Here is a 16,283-nt window from a genome sequence, read left to right as displayed (position 1 = left end):
TACTTAACCATGCGTGGGAGGGGAGAGGATCCATCCACTGATCCGAGCACATAAGGCATAGCTGTTGTGAAAGGCAGAGTTGAATGTTTACCAAGAGCTATTTTTAAAAGTTGATAAAGAAAAATTCTGTGATTCAGACAACATCTTGAGTAGTGGTCCCTGTACTGTAGTAACTAATAATAAGCTTAGAGCATTTTAGATCAAATAAGATTTATTGTGTCTACATTCCTTTTTCTTATAGGAGATATGTTTTTCTTAAGTCATCTGATTAAGGCTAATCAGAATGAACACAAGGACCAGGAATGATCAACACCAGAGTGAAAACTGAGAAAATCTAGTAAGCCAATCAGTGCTAATCCAGCACACTGAAATAGCTACTCCCTCAGATGATTAAAGGATGTGTCCCATCATAGGCATTGGCTCTGTTGCTCTGTGGGAAGGAGGCCTGTGCCTTCTGATGGGGGTTAGAGATGTCAACTCAGCAAGTTTGCTAATGACACCGAGCTCTGTGGTTCAGTTGATATGCTGGAGGGAAGGAATGTCATCCAGAGGGACCTTGACACGCTTGTGAGGTGGGCTGATGCCAGTGTTATGAAGTTCAAGCATGACAAGTGCAAGGTCCTACACCCGGGTCACAGCAATCCCAGGCACAGCTAAAAGTTGGGTAGAGAAGAGATTCAGAGCAGCCCTGCAGAGAAGGACTTGGGGGTGCTGGTCAATGAGAAAACGAACATGAGCCAGCTCCAGTGTGCTCTCACAGCCCAGAAAGCCAACCATATCCTGGGCTGCATCAAAAGGAGCACGACCAGGTCAAAGGAGGTGATCCTGCACATCTACTCTGCTCTTGTGAGACTTCACTTGGAGTTAATGTGTACAGTTCTGGTGTCCTCAACATAAAAAAGACATGAAACTGTTGGAACAAGTGCAGAGGAAGGCTGCAAGGATGATCAGGGACCTGGAGTGCCTCCCATATGAAGACAGGCTGAGAAAGTTGGGGTTCTTCAGCCTGGAGAAAAAAAGGCTGCTTGGAGACTTCATAACAGCCTTCCAAGTATCTGAAGGGGTCCTACAACGATGCTGGGGAGGGACTCTTCATTAGGGATTGTAGTGGTAGGAAAAGGGGCAATGAGTTCAAACTTAAACAGGTGAAATTTAGGTTAGATATGAGGAAGAAGTTCTTTACTGTGGGGCTGGTGAGGCGCTGGAACAGGCTGCTCAAGGAAGTTGTGAATGCTCCATCTGTGGCAGTGTTCAAGGCCAGATTGGACAGAGCCTTGGGTAACATCATTTAGTGGGAGGTGTCCCTGCCCATGGGGTTGGATCTAGCTGATCTTAAGGTCTTTTCCAACCCTAACTATTCTATGATTCTATGAAGATGTCCCTGCCCATTGCAGGTTGGGGTGGACTAGGTGACATTTGAAGGTCCCTTCCCACCCAAAATATTCTATGATTCTATGATTAAGAACTAGATCATTGTTCTTGATGTAAAACCTGTCAAATTGTCTCAACTAAACAAATTCTCTGGAAGGCAACACAAACTAAAGTGCATTACTGACTCAAGTGGTATAAGACCATTGTGGTTTAAAATTAAGTTGACAGTATGAAGACTAAACGGACCTTGAAACCAAAGCATGTTGATCAGAGAGACGTGTAATTTTTGAGAATTATATACTCTTCCTCTCCCACAGGAGAGATGTCAAGATTTGGAAGAAAAATCAAAGGTTTCATTGAGGTTGTGTTAACTGTGGGTTGCACAGTCCTTGGGCCAAGCTGGGCATCCCTGGAATTTGTCTTCAGTGGGTTTAGAATCTTGCTTTCTGCCCCTGATGTCTCCATCATCAATTTTCCACCATCACGGCAAGGATGCGGCAGAGAATACCTATTGCCTGACAAGCCTTCTTTATGTCACCCAGAACCTAGCAACTGGGCATCATTCATATTCAGTCTGCTCATCTGTGGAGTTCTTGGAAATCTGCAGCTTTGCCATGATAGGTTAAGGTCAAGGTACTCCTTTATTTTTATAGCTAATTTACTCCCTTTTTTGATAGTGTTAGCTAAAGTCTGTACGTGAACACTGCTGTCAGCAAGGCCCACCTGCCATGCCACATCTCACTTCCTATGAGATGCAGAGGCAGCACAAAAGTTTGAGTTCACTAAAACTTATGATGGAATTTTTTAGGAATGTTTATAGAATTTAATTGAAAAATACATATTTGCCTATATAATATATAGCTTAACTATATGCAATGCATATTTACATGCACAACAAAGAGTATTCACATTTTATATGTTATATAAATGGTAATTTTAAGATGCTTATACAATAACTGTCAAGCAGTATTATGCTTAGGCATTATGGTTGTGACATATTATTCTCTTCATATGGAGCTAGCTGCATGTAGGCTGCTGCACACATGTGAGGCAACAGCTATGTGATCTGTGGATCCCTATATATTCTGTCATTACACAGTGTGCTTAGGAGTGAACTTGAAGTGTATTTCTTATGAAAATATTAACATTAAAAAAGACAATCACTAAAAATCCTAGGGTTTGTAGTGTAAGATTAATAGATGGCAGTGGTGTTTAATTTGTGTGGTAAGAACTGACAGAACCATTTTCCTTAAACTCATTTGCTCATGACAATTGCTCATGAAAAGTGTTATTTCCATTATCTGGAAGTGACAGTGTTAGCAGTATATCCTTCTCTTCTAACTTTTACCTAAGTGAATGTTTTGAGCACACTTTCTTATTTAGTCAGCTATATGTTGCTCTCTTATGTGTAACAGGCTAACAATGGGTAACACCAAGTTTGACTTTTTTTGGACAAATCTTATAAAAAGATGTTTCTTGTACATAACATCATAGAAATTTCTAAAGGAAAATACTTACTAGTACATAAAAAGCATAGAATATGTATAATGAATTGAAGTGATACATTCTTTAAACCTATACAATTTAATAGAAAATTTAAATTTCCAGACAGATATAAGGATATAAACTCTCTTTTAATTAAAAAGAATTATTACATAAGGAAAAAGTATTTTTCTATTACATTAAAAAAAGATTAATATGTGCACCAAATTTCCATATTTTGAACCAGCTACAAAATCATACACTTTTAGATTGACTTATCTAAATAAAGTGTAAAAGAATAAATGTATTTATACACTACTTATGAAGATGTTTCACATTTACACTAGCTTCATAACATTAGTACTGGGGAATATTTCAAATATTTTGTGCAGCTTTGTAGAAAACATTTTTTCTCATTTAAGGGCTTTGAATTTTCCATCATCTGCTTTTTAAAATACTAAAATGCATCTACCATCTGTCTTTTATGAATGCTTTGAACTTGTTTGAGTCTTAAGCAGTCAAGACTATATCTCTAGACATGAAGACATTCCGACATTAATAAAAGAAGGGTGTGGATTAACTAGAATTTAAGCTTTGCAAAGCATCAGTGATCCAAGTAAAATGAAGTTTTTTAGCAATCTCTAACTCTGAATGTTTTGTGAATTATTAGTTCTAAAGGCAATACCTAGGTTTCTACATATTCAGAGAATTATATACACACACATATATATGCATTATATTTAATGGAATCATCAGGAAATTCTACATATATATACTGGGACCTAAGTTAAGCAGAAAGTCGTCGTCCCCTCCTTCTCCTGCCTCCCCAGTCAGTAACATTTATTTCTATTCCATTAACTATACAAACCAGCAAATTCAACAGGAATGTTTGAACAGGTATCTAAAACATTTGAACAAACTGACTGAATTAGAGACCCCTTTCTGTGAAATAGAATTTGTAACTCAAATATAGATCCCCATAGTAGTCTCCTTATAGTGCATAAACGTGATTTGGGATTGCTGAAATTCTGGGATTCACTATGGCAAATCTATTACATAAAGTGAGATAGTTTAGTCAATACACAGGAAACCGAAAATTATCTTGGGTGTCTCAATCATAACCACTCTTTTGAAACCAGGACTGAAAATTTTAAAACCCACTCTGAAGTTGGGCTAAGGATCAATATGGTAGAAAATGTTTGCAGACTGCACTTATCAGTTATTAAGGGAAGGATTTAACTGCCTGAGTATTGCCATTTTTAGCTGCCCTCGAGCATCTGAGAAAATCTTGCTGATCTGGCAGATATAGCAAAGATGCAATAGAAAACTTTCATGCTCCTGCAGCGTCAGCTGACTGTCAGGTAAGGTGTCCAAGGGTATCTTGGACATCTGTAAAACTACATACATAGTTTGGCACTTAACTGTAAGTACCCTACTCCAAAATGAATCTCATCACTGCATTATTGTTTTCTTTCAAAACAGTAAAAACAACATTGATCTTGCCTTACAGCCTGAGAGCTAGGAATATTGGGTATGCTGTCTAAGGAGAACATACATACAAGGACATTTAGTGAGGGAATAATTTCTCATTTCAAGAATATTATTGTTTATATAGCTGGCACTATTGAGGGTGGTTTTCAGAGCTCAAAAATGCTTCCTGTTCATAAAGTTCTACATCAATGTCCTTGTGAAGTGCACAAAAAACACTTAAAAATATTGTGATGACAATGCGGTAGAAGAGCAGCACAGCAGCACTATAATAAAGACCAAGGAATACATAATTTTACAGTGGAGCCATATTAAATTACCTGGGAAAGTTTAGAATAGGCATTCTAATTATTCAGTATTTTATTAACTTCAATGATCTTTTGATCTTGCATGTACAAAAGCTATGTACAATTGTTAGATATTTGTAGCGTAGATGTGCAGCTCAAGTGAGACATGACACAGCTTCCAAATAAGATTTTCTTACATTCAGCAAATATCCAGTGCTTAAAAAAATATTCAGATTTTTTTAGCCTCAGTCTCATGTCTGTAGCCAGAGATAGGAATGCAGGCCACTGAACCAGAGATCAGCAATTGATGGCAACAGTTCCAGTCTGCAGAGGCTGAAGCTTTTCTCCATGAAAAAGATACAACATTTTCCTCTTTAAAGAGAAACATCTTGTTGTATAAGAACATTGTGAAGTGTAAAGACAGAGAGGGACTATGAAAGATTGTGAGAATGACTGGGGAATATGAGTAATGAGCTAAAGACAGAAAAGGAGAAAGGATGCATCATAAAGGTTTAAAAAAATAAAGAAGGCCATCTTGAAAAGAAGATGGATCCTGAAGGCTGATAGAATTCCATATATTAGATAAAAATCCTATTCATGTTGAATTATAGTGAACTTTGAAGATGAGACAACTTAATTTTTTTTGCTCAGGAGAACTGATGCTTGTAGGAGGGGAGTAAACACAGAATTATGGTTTCTAATCACTAGTGAGCTTGAGGCTGCTGTGACCCTGTTCATCTGGGGAATTCTGACTTTACTTCATTTTTGATTTCTATAATATTGCAAAACCAAATTCACTGTTCTTATGAAAATGTCAGGTTTCTCTACCTTTTCTGCAATTAAAAATGGTGAGTTGAGGAAGAAAAGAAACAGACACAAAAACTCTGACTGCATGAGTAGAACATTCCCTATCTGAGGAACAGAAAAATGGTAAAGGGAAGAAAATTGTCCAAGTTATTTTTTGGCATTTTTAAAAATAAAAGCTAAAGGGTTAAAGATATGCTTGCTCCCTTTATTGAACAAATTTTCTGCCAATTTAATCTATTGTCTATGACCATCATACCTATTTGTTTTCGGAAACTCCTTCTGTAAGCAGTTTGAAGCACTCTTTTCTTGCAGGAAAATGTTCAAATAGCTAAAGCATGAAGTAAGTTTTATGCTTCACTTAATTGCTGAATGTTCAAGTTGGTAGAGCATGAAGGTGAGATTGATCCATGAAATAATTACAAATAGTTACTCCCCAGTTTTTAAAGCTAATGACACCAAGGTACCAAGATTTTTCCCATAGAATACATGTATTTAGAATTACGCTGCAGTTCCCTGTTCTCCTTAATATGGTATAACTGAAAACTGCTCTTCAGTCTTCCTTAGTTTTACCTTCATTTTTCTGACTATAGCATTTTTCCTGCAGCTAGGGAATTTGTTTCAAAAATAAACAAAAGAAATGAAATAAAATAAAAAAAAAAAGTCAGTTCTGAGATTCCATGTGCTTACCAAACTAGTTCATAAGCAGCTACACAAATGCTGGCAATAGCAAAAAGGAAGTAGGTTAACAGGAAAGTCCCTTCACCTGCATTTTTCTAAGGTTAGAGTAGGAATGAAATCACATGTACTGGATCCAGGTAGGTACAAATAAAAATCAGTAGCTAAGTGTTTATCCGCTTTAATAGCAGCCCACATATTTCAAGGTGGTCTTTTAATATAGACTCCCGTTTTTGAAAATTTAACTTTAATTAATAGCATCTTATAATACTCCTACGAACTATGAAAGTATTACACAATTTTTGACTGGCATGAGAGATCTACAAGAGAAAAAACTACCTAAAGGTTTCATAGTCTGACCTGAAAATAAAACTAGATAATGTAAAACCAGTAGGGAAAACTACAGTGAATATCACAGCAACCCCCACAACAAATTAGAAAATGAGACATGGTCAAGAAGAGATGATAGCCTGTTTTTTTTTTTTAATGTATATTTCTGGATGCTGGCTTAGCATCATTATTTATTTACACATATTACCTCAAGATAACTGAACTGAGATACATAAAGGATACAACTTCAAGCATAAAATATAGAGGTTACATTTTAAGCAATAACATAGATTTTTGTTATAAATAATTCAGTTAAGTTTGAGACTGAAAAGCTCTGAAAAGGAAAAGCCTTTTAGAAAATTACTTAAAATAGGAGGTAGGGCAGAAATTTCAATATTGAGTAAAACAAGGATTTGCATTTAACTAATAAAATAGTAACTACTGACTTTAGGAAGCATAAGTATATGGCTACAAAAAAAAAAAAAAAAAAAAGAACTAAACCAGAAATAATTGAAACATTCATTTTGAATAGATGTTTAGGTTTGATAAATTGATTACTCTCTGTCTTGTATGATTTTTTTTTTTTTTTTAAAAACCTGACTATAGGAACAAATTCAACTTCATGTACATAAACAGTCTTTCTCATCTTCAGTGAAAATAAGGTTTTGAATGTGTACCTCTGAGAAAGCAAAAAATGATTGAAACCATCTAGTCATTTATGAGCCTTTGTGTCTGTAAATACTGTAATTTTGTGGCAGAAAAATACTTTGCAAGTGATGCTGCTGGAACATAAGTTGAAAAGAGCTAGCATCTCGGAAGACTTGGAAAAATCTTAACTCTAAAGCTCATGTTACTTTAAACAGAAAGACACCCAGCTCAGCAACATTCCCAGAAAGACTCAATTGCATTATGCACATCCAATCATCATAATTGAATTTCGAATAAAAAATTGATCAGGAGCTTCCCCGCACATACAGAAATTTTCCTTAATATGTATGGGAGAAAGGTAGTATAAACTAGGATAAACTTTTTGAATAACAGATAAATGTTTAAAATTACTCAGGGAGAATAACTCTTTTATTTCTAAAATCTTCTCTATTCGGTGGCTCAGACAAACAGCTTCTACTTTCAGGGGGGGATTTTCCTGAAATACATTTCTGGGACCTTCTCTGATGTGGAGAGCCTGGAACCTTGCTCTCCACTTTTCAAGTGCTCCAATCATTAAACTATATAAAAGTATGGAACATTCTTAAAGGGAGGGAGAAGTGGCAAATGAGTAAATGAACAAGCAAAAGGATATCCTTATGCAAGAAATCTTACTTCTGTTGATCCTATTCTGACTGCTAGAATTATAATTATTCAGCAGTGGACTGCTGAAGGCACTATAACATCTTAAGAATTAAGATGAGAATCTACCTTCTACAGGTTAAGAAGGAACCAAACAGCCGCTTCAGTTTTGTGAAATGTTGGCTTTACAACTATCACTACAAATCTCTAAGCTTGAACTGTTCTATATCTTCCATTATTATTTCAGCCTTCTTTGCTTACCAACTCATCTATCATGACTGTGATATACAATCCCAAAAGCATGTTCCAGCATCTTTCTGACTGTCATGGTTTAAACCAATCCACACAGCTTGTACACTCCTCCACTTCTTTTCCTCCCTCTACTCCTGGAGGGACGGAGAGGGGAATCAAAAAGAATGCAACTCCCAAGGGGTGAGATAAGAACAGTTTAGTAACTAAGGTATAACACAAATCACTACTGCTACCACCAATGATAATAACGATAAAGGAAATAACAAGGGGAAAGAATACAACACCTCAACATCAGCCGACCAATGACTCACCCCACTCCCCACAGCCGAGAACCGACCGATACCTTGTCCAACCCTGCAGTCCCAGCGCTTCTGGGTAACTCCCAGTAACTCCCTGGGCATGACGTGCTGTGGTATGGAATACCTCTTTGGTTAGTTTGCGTCAGGTGTCCTGTCTCTGCTTCCTCCCAGCTTCCCCTCCTCCCTGGCAGAGCATGAGGCTCAGAAAGTCCTTGGCCAGACCAAACATTTGAGCAGCAACTGAAAACATCGGCGTTATCAACACTGTTCCCGGGCCAAAAAATCAAAACATAGCACTGCACTAGATGCTAAGAATGAGAAAAATAACTGCTACTGCTGAACCCAGGAGAGTATCCACCCCCTTATTCCATACCATTCACATCATGCTCAGATCCCACATTTTCAATATACCATCACTCTTATCTCAGTACACATTTAGTGCATGGACCAGTCCCTATAAAGCTGCTGAATCCATCTGATCCATGGTGTCAGGCTCTATCTCTTGTAACAGTCTCTCAGAGCAGGAGAGGCTGTGTGCAGTGTTCACACTCGTGAATAACCTGGGCAATAGTGTCCATTGCTAAGTCAACCCCTCTACCATGAGTCCATCTCTATGTTGCATCTCTGCCCTGATGGCCTGATGTGCCATGGGCCCGCCAGGTTCAAAATAATTCACTGTCCCCTTCAGCAGTTTCTGCAGCTTGTTGCTGGGGACTCCATAGAGCTGCCTTCCATCTCCGATGCTTCCAAAGCACTGGAGGGGCCCAGTGGACCAGATGCTCGCTCATACTGTCCCACACACCCTGCCACTCGTGACAGTCCAGCCCTGGGGAAGACCTCTTGGTCCTCCCATATTGTCATCTAACCCCAGACAAGACCCAAACCTGTCTCTCTTTGACTTCTGAGATCAGACAAAATGGCCGTGGGTAGAACACACTCTGTGTGTGTGCCAACATGCTGATCCCCATTACGATCAGCAGGCAGGTCCCAAGGGTACCCAGAGGCCATTCAAACCCTTCAGAACTGTCAAATGACGCTGCTGTACTTGTCCCTGGGGCTGGTGCAGCTGCTGTGCTTGCCGGCTCTCCCACCACCAGCTTCTCTTTTCCTGGGCGCAGCTCTTCCTCCTCTGCCTTGCTGGAAAGTGCTGCCTGGGCTCCTGCATCTTCCTGGGGCTCTGCGGGCGGCTGCCGGGGGACGCTCTCGGCCGCCGCGGGGCTGGGCTCGGCCGCGGGGCTCGGCTCCTCCGCGGGGCTCGGCTCCTCCGCGGGGCTCGGCTCCTCCGCGGGGCTCGGCTCCTCGGCCGCCTCCTCCCGCTGCTCAGCGCCCGCCTTCCTCCCGGCCTCGGGCCCCGCTCCCGCTGCCGCCTGGTCCCCGGGGCCGCTCTCCCGGGCCGCTTCGGCCGCTGCCGGCTCCCGGGGCCGCTCCCCCTCGGCTCCCCGCAGCCTCACGGAGACGGAGGCGAGGACAAGGGCCAGGGCGGTGAAGAGCAGCGGGACGGCCGGGTACAAGTCCACGGCCACGTCCATCCCGTCCTGCTGCCGGAGCGCGCCCGTATTACAAGTCTTTGCCATAAAGTACAGTGAAACAAGAACCTTAGCCCAGGCCCCACACTTGATAAACACTACCACAGCAAATACCGGCTCTAAGTAGTGTACAACATTCTGAAACTGTGAGATCAAAAGGAACAACTTTGAGAGCCAATAAATCAGCATTGTGACAAGTGACTATTAATCCGATCATCTCTGTCGTTATCTCAACCCTTCGAGCCCCACGTTGGGCACCAAAAAGAACTGTTATGGTTAAAACCGATCCACACAGCTCGTCCACTCCTCCGCTTCTTTTCCTCCCTCTACTCCTGGAGGGACGGAGAGGGGAATCAAAAAGAATGCAACTCCCATGGGTTGAGATAAGAACAGTTTAGTAACTAAGGTATAACACAAATCACTGCTGCTACCACCAATGATAATATTGATAAAGGAAATAATAAGAGGAAAGAATACAACATCTCAGCACCAGCCTACCAATAACTTGCCCCACCCCACCCGACTGAGCACCAACCGATACCTTGTCCAACCCTGCAGTCCCTCTAGCCCTTCCGGGTAACTCCCAGTTACATCCTGGGCATGACGTGCTGTGGCATGGAATACCTCTTTGGCTAGCTTGGGTCAGGTGTCCTGTCTCTGCTTCCTCCCAGCTTTCCTTCCTCCCTGGCAGGGCATGAGGCTCAGAAAGTCCTTGGCCAGACCAAACATTTGAGCAGCAACTGAAACATCAGCGTTATCAACACTGTTCCCAGGCCAAAAAATCAAAACACAGCACTGCACTAGCTACTAAGAATGAGAAAAATAACTGCTATTGCTGAACCCAGGACACTGACAAAAGTAGCCTTTCTGAATCTGTCAAGTTCACACTATTCTATGTTTCTTTCAGGTGTTTCTGTAAATACGTAGTCTTTCATCTTTTATAAACCAGTAACTGTAGCTGTAGAAGCTAATGAATCTAATTCTATACTTGAAATGTTTCATGTATTGAAGGAGTCCTAGTAATTTTGATATTGGACGCATCAGTTCACTGCCTAAACTAAATCTACAATATAGAAATAGACAATTGCTCTAATTTGACAAGGGCAAATGAAAACAAGAAATGAAAAGCAGCAAAAATTGAGGACTTGCATACTGTTAATAGTCTTGTTAAAGATTTAAAAAAATTAGTTTTGTGACTTTTTTTTTTCTTTTGCTATATTTTCATTGGTTTATCCTGGAGCAATTTTTTTCTGAAATGAATAGACATTGATCTGGATGAGCTAAGAAGCTGGTACCTCAGATTAACTATCTAAATAATTATGCATTTTTAAATAAATTATCCAAAGGACTAGAAATACCTTGAATCCCCTATAAATATTGATTTTTACACACTCCAGGCTAAAATTACATAAGTTTCAGTTTATTATAATGATGAAATTAAAAATAAGTCAAACTTCTAATAATGTATAGTTAATTAGATTAAATAAATGTGGTTTAGTTAAAATATAACTAATTTTTATGCAGAAATGTTAAAGAATGTGGTTTCCGTCTTTTTGCTTGTATATGATAATTACATTGTTCTTTTTCCACAAACAAGCTGTGTTAGAAACACGGAAGAATTGTTAGCAAATTAGGTTGGTTAATAACTGGCACTTTATTATATGTACAAAAATATATTTACAAAAGAAAACATATGAGACCTCCAGAAAAATTGAGCACTCCACTAAGTCTGTGTTAATAATATTTTATTATCTGGGAAGGCTAAGACATATTTGTGAGGTGAGGAAAGTTAGGAAGGAAAGAGATGAAAGATAAAAGTTTGTCTGCTTTATCTAAAAATTGCTCACATGTGTAAAAGACTGGACAATAGAAGAATCTATTCTGTAGTGAGACTTTCAGAACCAAATAAAATTAGAACATAACTAGACCACTGCGTTTCATTCAATTGGGTAGGAGATGGAAATGCTGCCATGTGAACTTTGTTATCTTACTCATTCATGGTATTGGAGTTCCAGAATATAATGGTATAATTGTGTCATAAAAAAGAAATATGAATACTTTCTAAAGAAGACACTGTTTCAGCTCCAGATATACACATCCAAATGCAAGTTTGTACAGTTCAGAGATAAGCAAGGTGCTGAGGTTCTCTTTCATGGTCAATAGTGCTCTAACCAGCACAGTGATTAGACTCTGGATACCTATTCAGTTAACAGAGTTAATTTTAGACTAAAACATAGTATTTTAAAGACTGTTCCACACCCCAGCCTTTGAGAGTGGAATGCCATGTTACAGTGAGATGATAAAAACCTCAGTTCAAAGAACAAAAATAAATAAAAGGCAAAGACATGATGAATGACCCATATCATAACACTTCTATACCCTTCAGAACAACAGAAAAGATGACTGTGTATTACAACAGCCATTTTCTGAGTTAGAAGAATCACCCAAAACCAATAAACTTATTCTCCCCAGCATGGTACACCTTTAACATTTGTTTAGAGCATTCTTTGCCTTGTAACTCTGCCTTGAAGACATACCAGTAAATTCAGATAGCTGTGTAAGTGTATGCCAGAGAACATACATAAAAAATTATATATATATATGAAGTGACTCCATTTGGCATGGCGTTTTAAGAGTGGAATAGAAAATAGCTGAATTACTTTAAAAATCTCACCGTAAAATTTAAAAAAGGTCACTCTGAGAAATCATTGTGATGATATAGAAATATAAAAAACATACCTATAAAATAATATAAATTTTATGAGTTTTGACTTATTTGTTACCATCACTCTTATGGTAAGTTCACTGTTATTTTATTCTCTGAACACTTTGTTGCTTTGATTCACATTTATCAAGGACCACCATGGTGATGGAGACATACACTGGCTATTTATTAACGGTTATTTTTCTTGCAGACTTACACATCAATAACTTGTTTGTTGACTTACGAATAGAAGGAGAGCTAAGAATTTCTCATTAGAGAACACAATAAATTTTTCTCAGGGTTAAATACAGTTAGGAAAAGTGGTAAGAAACTTCTTATAAAACACAAACTCTTTTAATAACCTGAACATAAAAAGTAGTGATAGAAAAATATTAATAAGGTTATAGTAAATAAATACACTTAAAATAACAATCAAGCACGTAAGTCAGAAGATAAAGGAAACTACAGGTACCTTAATTAACTGGGAAGCATAAGAATATAGGTGATACAGAAAGATCATTGAATCATCTATTATGTTCTGATATCTAGAGCAGAATAATTGAGTTGTGACTGAGCAGTAGAATAGTAACATAGTCCTGAATAAGGCAGGAAGATATTAAAGAGTAACCGCATAAATTAAATTGTAAGATGATAAAACTGCAGTATGTAAACACCTGACTAAAATAACTAGTCTTTCAAACACCGGTGATGATTCTTTAGGTCTTCTGATGTTACAGGTTTAGAAGTAGAAACATTGGACCTATATGTAAAAGTGAGAAAAAGAGGATTCTGGAATTAATAAAAATCTACTTTAGCTTCAACACTGCAGAAAATAAGAAAAAGCCTGTGTACATTCCATTACATACCTAAACATAATAAAAATATACAGAAAGGATAAAAATAGACTTTTCAGGAGTCATCAAGTAGGGTTTTGTTAAGAATTGGCTGTGCCAAACTAATTTAATTTAATACTTTAATAGGAAACCTGGCAAAGCTTATGAAAAAATAATAAAACTGATTCACTTTGACTGTAGTGGAACTTTAGTTCCAAATGACATTTTTATAAACCATCCAGAGGAAGTAGATGAAATAACAAAAAGGTGGGTGTATAATCAACTGAACAACTTTACCTGAAGTGTAGTTATGCTGTTGGACTGCATTTGTAGTGGGAATTCATCAGAACCTGTGCTGGAACTTGTTCTGTTCAGTATTTTCAGCTGTAGTTTTGATAGAGAGTGCACTGAGAGTGCAAGGACCCTGTAGAAGTCAAAATTATCTTAGTTATATGGAGAAATGGTCTGAAATCAATGAGGTGATACCTAAAAAGCACAAGAACAGAACAGAAATTTAATATTTTAGTTGGAATGGAGAGACAATGATAATTTAGGCCAACTGCCTGACCAAAAGTTAAAGCATGTCATTAAGGGCATTGTCCAAATCCCTCTGAAACACTGACAAGCCTGGGATATTCAGCCACCTTTCTAAGAAGAAAGTTCTTGTGTTTAACCATCCTCTTGGTAAAGAAATGCTCACTAATGCCCAGTTTGAACCTTCCCTGGCACAGCTTTGAACCATTCCCTCTGTTAGGGTGGTGAGGCACTGGAATAGGTTGCCCAGGGAGGTTGTGAATGCCCCATCCCTGGCAGTGTTCAAGGCCAGGTTGGACGAAGCCTTGGGTGAGATGGTTTAGTGTGAGGTGCACCTGCCCATGGCAGGGGGGTTGGAACTAGGTGATCTTGAGGTCCTTTCCAACCCTAACTGTTCTATGATTCTAGGATCCTGTCACTGGATCTCACAGAGAAGAGATAAGCACCTCTCTCCCCACTTCCCCTCCTCAGGAGCCTGCATTTCTTTCTACTGAACTAAACTGAATGGACTCTAATCATTCTTTTATTTGGATGAAGCTAGTCTCAGATAAAACCCTTTGAAAGGATTATACTCTGCCAATCCACTCCTAACACACTGCTGTATTTTCTAGAGTAAACAGAGTCTTAATCATACTGTATATTTTAATAATCCCCTGTCAAACTTAAGGATACTTGAGATAACCTGAACTAGGCAATTCAGAAAGTATTTCCATATGAAATATGCTTCAGGGAAAATCAATCTACTTTGGGACATTTTCATACGCTGCCATCCTAGGGGCCACAAAAGTATGAGTATATTTAAATGTTTTTACGAGAATAGGCAAGCTTAAGATTCTTGATGAGCTGGAGACCCTAAAGCCTAGCGCCTCCATTAAATGACATTTAAGGTAATGGGAAAAAAAGAAATCTACTCCACCTTCTTTAATATTGAAGATTCCAAAACATTTAAATGAGTATTAGATGTTTCTGCTACTTTTCACCTAGACAGGCTGAAGACATTCTGGATGTGTGGGTCCATCACAATGGTTATTTTACGAAATTCCCTACAGCCACAGTAAAGGCACAGTTTCAATAGCACTTATCACATTCTAGGATTAGAAATACATAGAGGTCAATCTGATAGGCTTTGAAGTCCAGAGAAGAGATGATATTTCCAGCACTTTTTTGGTAGGTTTTAATGAGATTTAGGAATCTTATGTCTTTATCACTATAAATACCAATTCAATTTCCTCACAGTGCTGATAACCTGGTGAAAAGGTTGTACTGAAAAAGAGACCAGAGCCATACATAGGGGTAGGAAATAAATTATGGGCACTGCAGTCATTGTACATGAGTACATGACAAGAGTTTTCAAAAGTTACCCATAAATTACCAGTTTGACTGGTCAGTATAAGTGAACTTTTGACATTTTAAAGGCCCAACTGAATAAAGTACTGAGCAACCTAATCTGATCTCATAGCTGAACTGCTGCACCCCCCATCATCTGCCCAGCCTGTCTTTCCTAAAAAGCCTATAATATTCCATTCCAACATTCCTGTCACAGGAGCTATCCCACCATATTTCTGTGATGCCAGTGATATCATACCCCCGTAGACAGAATTAGAGACACATCTATGCATTTGCATATAGGCATTTGATCTGAGCTCCAAATGAATCTGACTCATTGGCTGGAGTGGCTGAAGTAGTGTTGCATTGCTCCAAGCATTTGTTACAGGTGCTGGCAACTGATTGGGTGAGTTGGGATGGATTGATGCCCCCCTCCCCCAACATTTCTACTTTAAAGCTGCCTTGACCAGCTTGGCAAGTCTGCTACCAAAGCAGCTTTTCTCCTTTTTAACAGACCAGCCCCATCTGCCTCCAGTAGACCTGGCTTTCTAAAGTGAGTCCCATGATCTAAATAACCAAACCCGACTATGGCACCACTGTTCTAACCATTTATTAACCAGCCAAATCTACCTCACCTTTTTAAGGTCCTCCTTTGTGACCTAGATGATTGATGAAAAACCTGTCTGAGCCCCAGAGCCCTTAACTACCTCTCCCAGGGCTTTGCAGTCCTTCTTAATGATTCCCAGGTTACTGCCATAAGTATCACTACTACTGGCGTAACAGTCAGTGGGACTTACTAGACCAAGCAGCCTTGCAGCAACATCCCTGATCTGAGCCCCTGGTAGGCAGCACACCTCCCTTGAGATTGGGTCAGGGCAGCAGATGGGTGCCTCTGTGCCTTTCAAAGTAGAGTCACCTGCTACTATGACCCATACCACAGGACACTGTGCTCAGCAATAAAACCTGGAGGAAGAAGAAAGAAGGGTAGACATTCAAAGTCATGGCATGTCTTCCCTAGTAAGCATTATTCATGATGGATCTCTACTTTCCTGGGGGTTGATGATCACCTGCCTGCCAATGGG

The sequence above is a fragment of the Lathamus discolor genome, chromosome 4 (genome assembly GCF_037157495.1).
Source record: "Lathamus discolor isolate bLatDis1 chromosome 4, bLatDis1.hap1, whole genome shotgun sequence".
Lineage (NCBI taxonomy): Eukaryota > Metazoa > Chordata > Aves > Psittaciformes > Psittacidae > Lathamus > Lathamus discolor.
Note: the sequence above shows the minus strand (reverse complement) of the source record.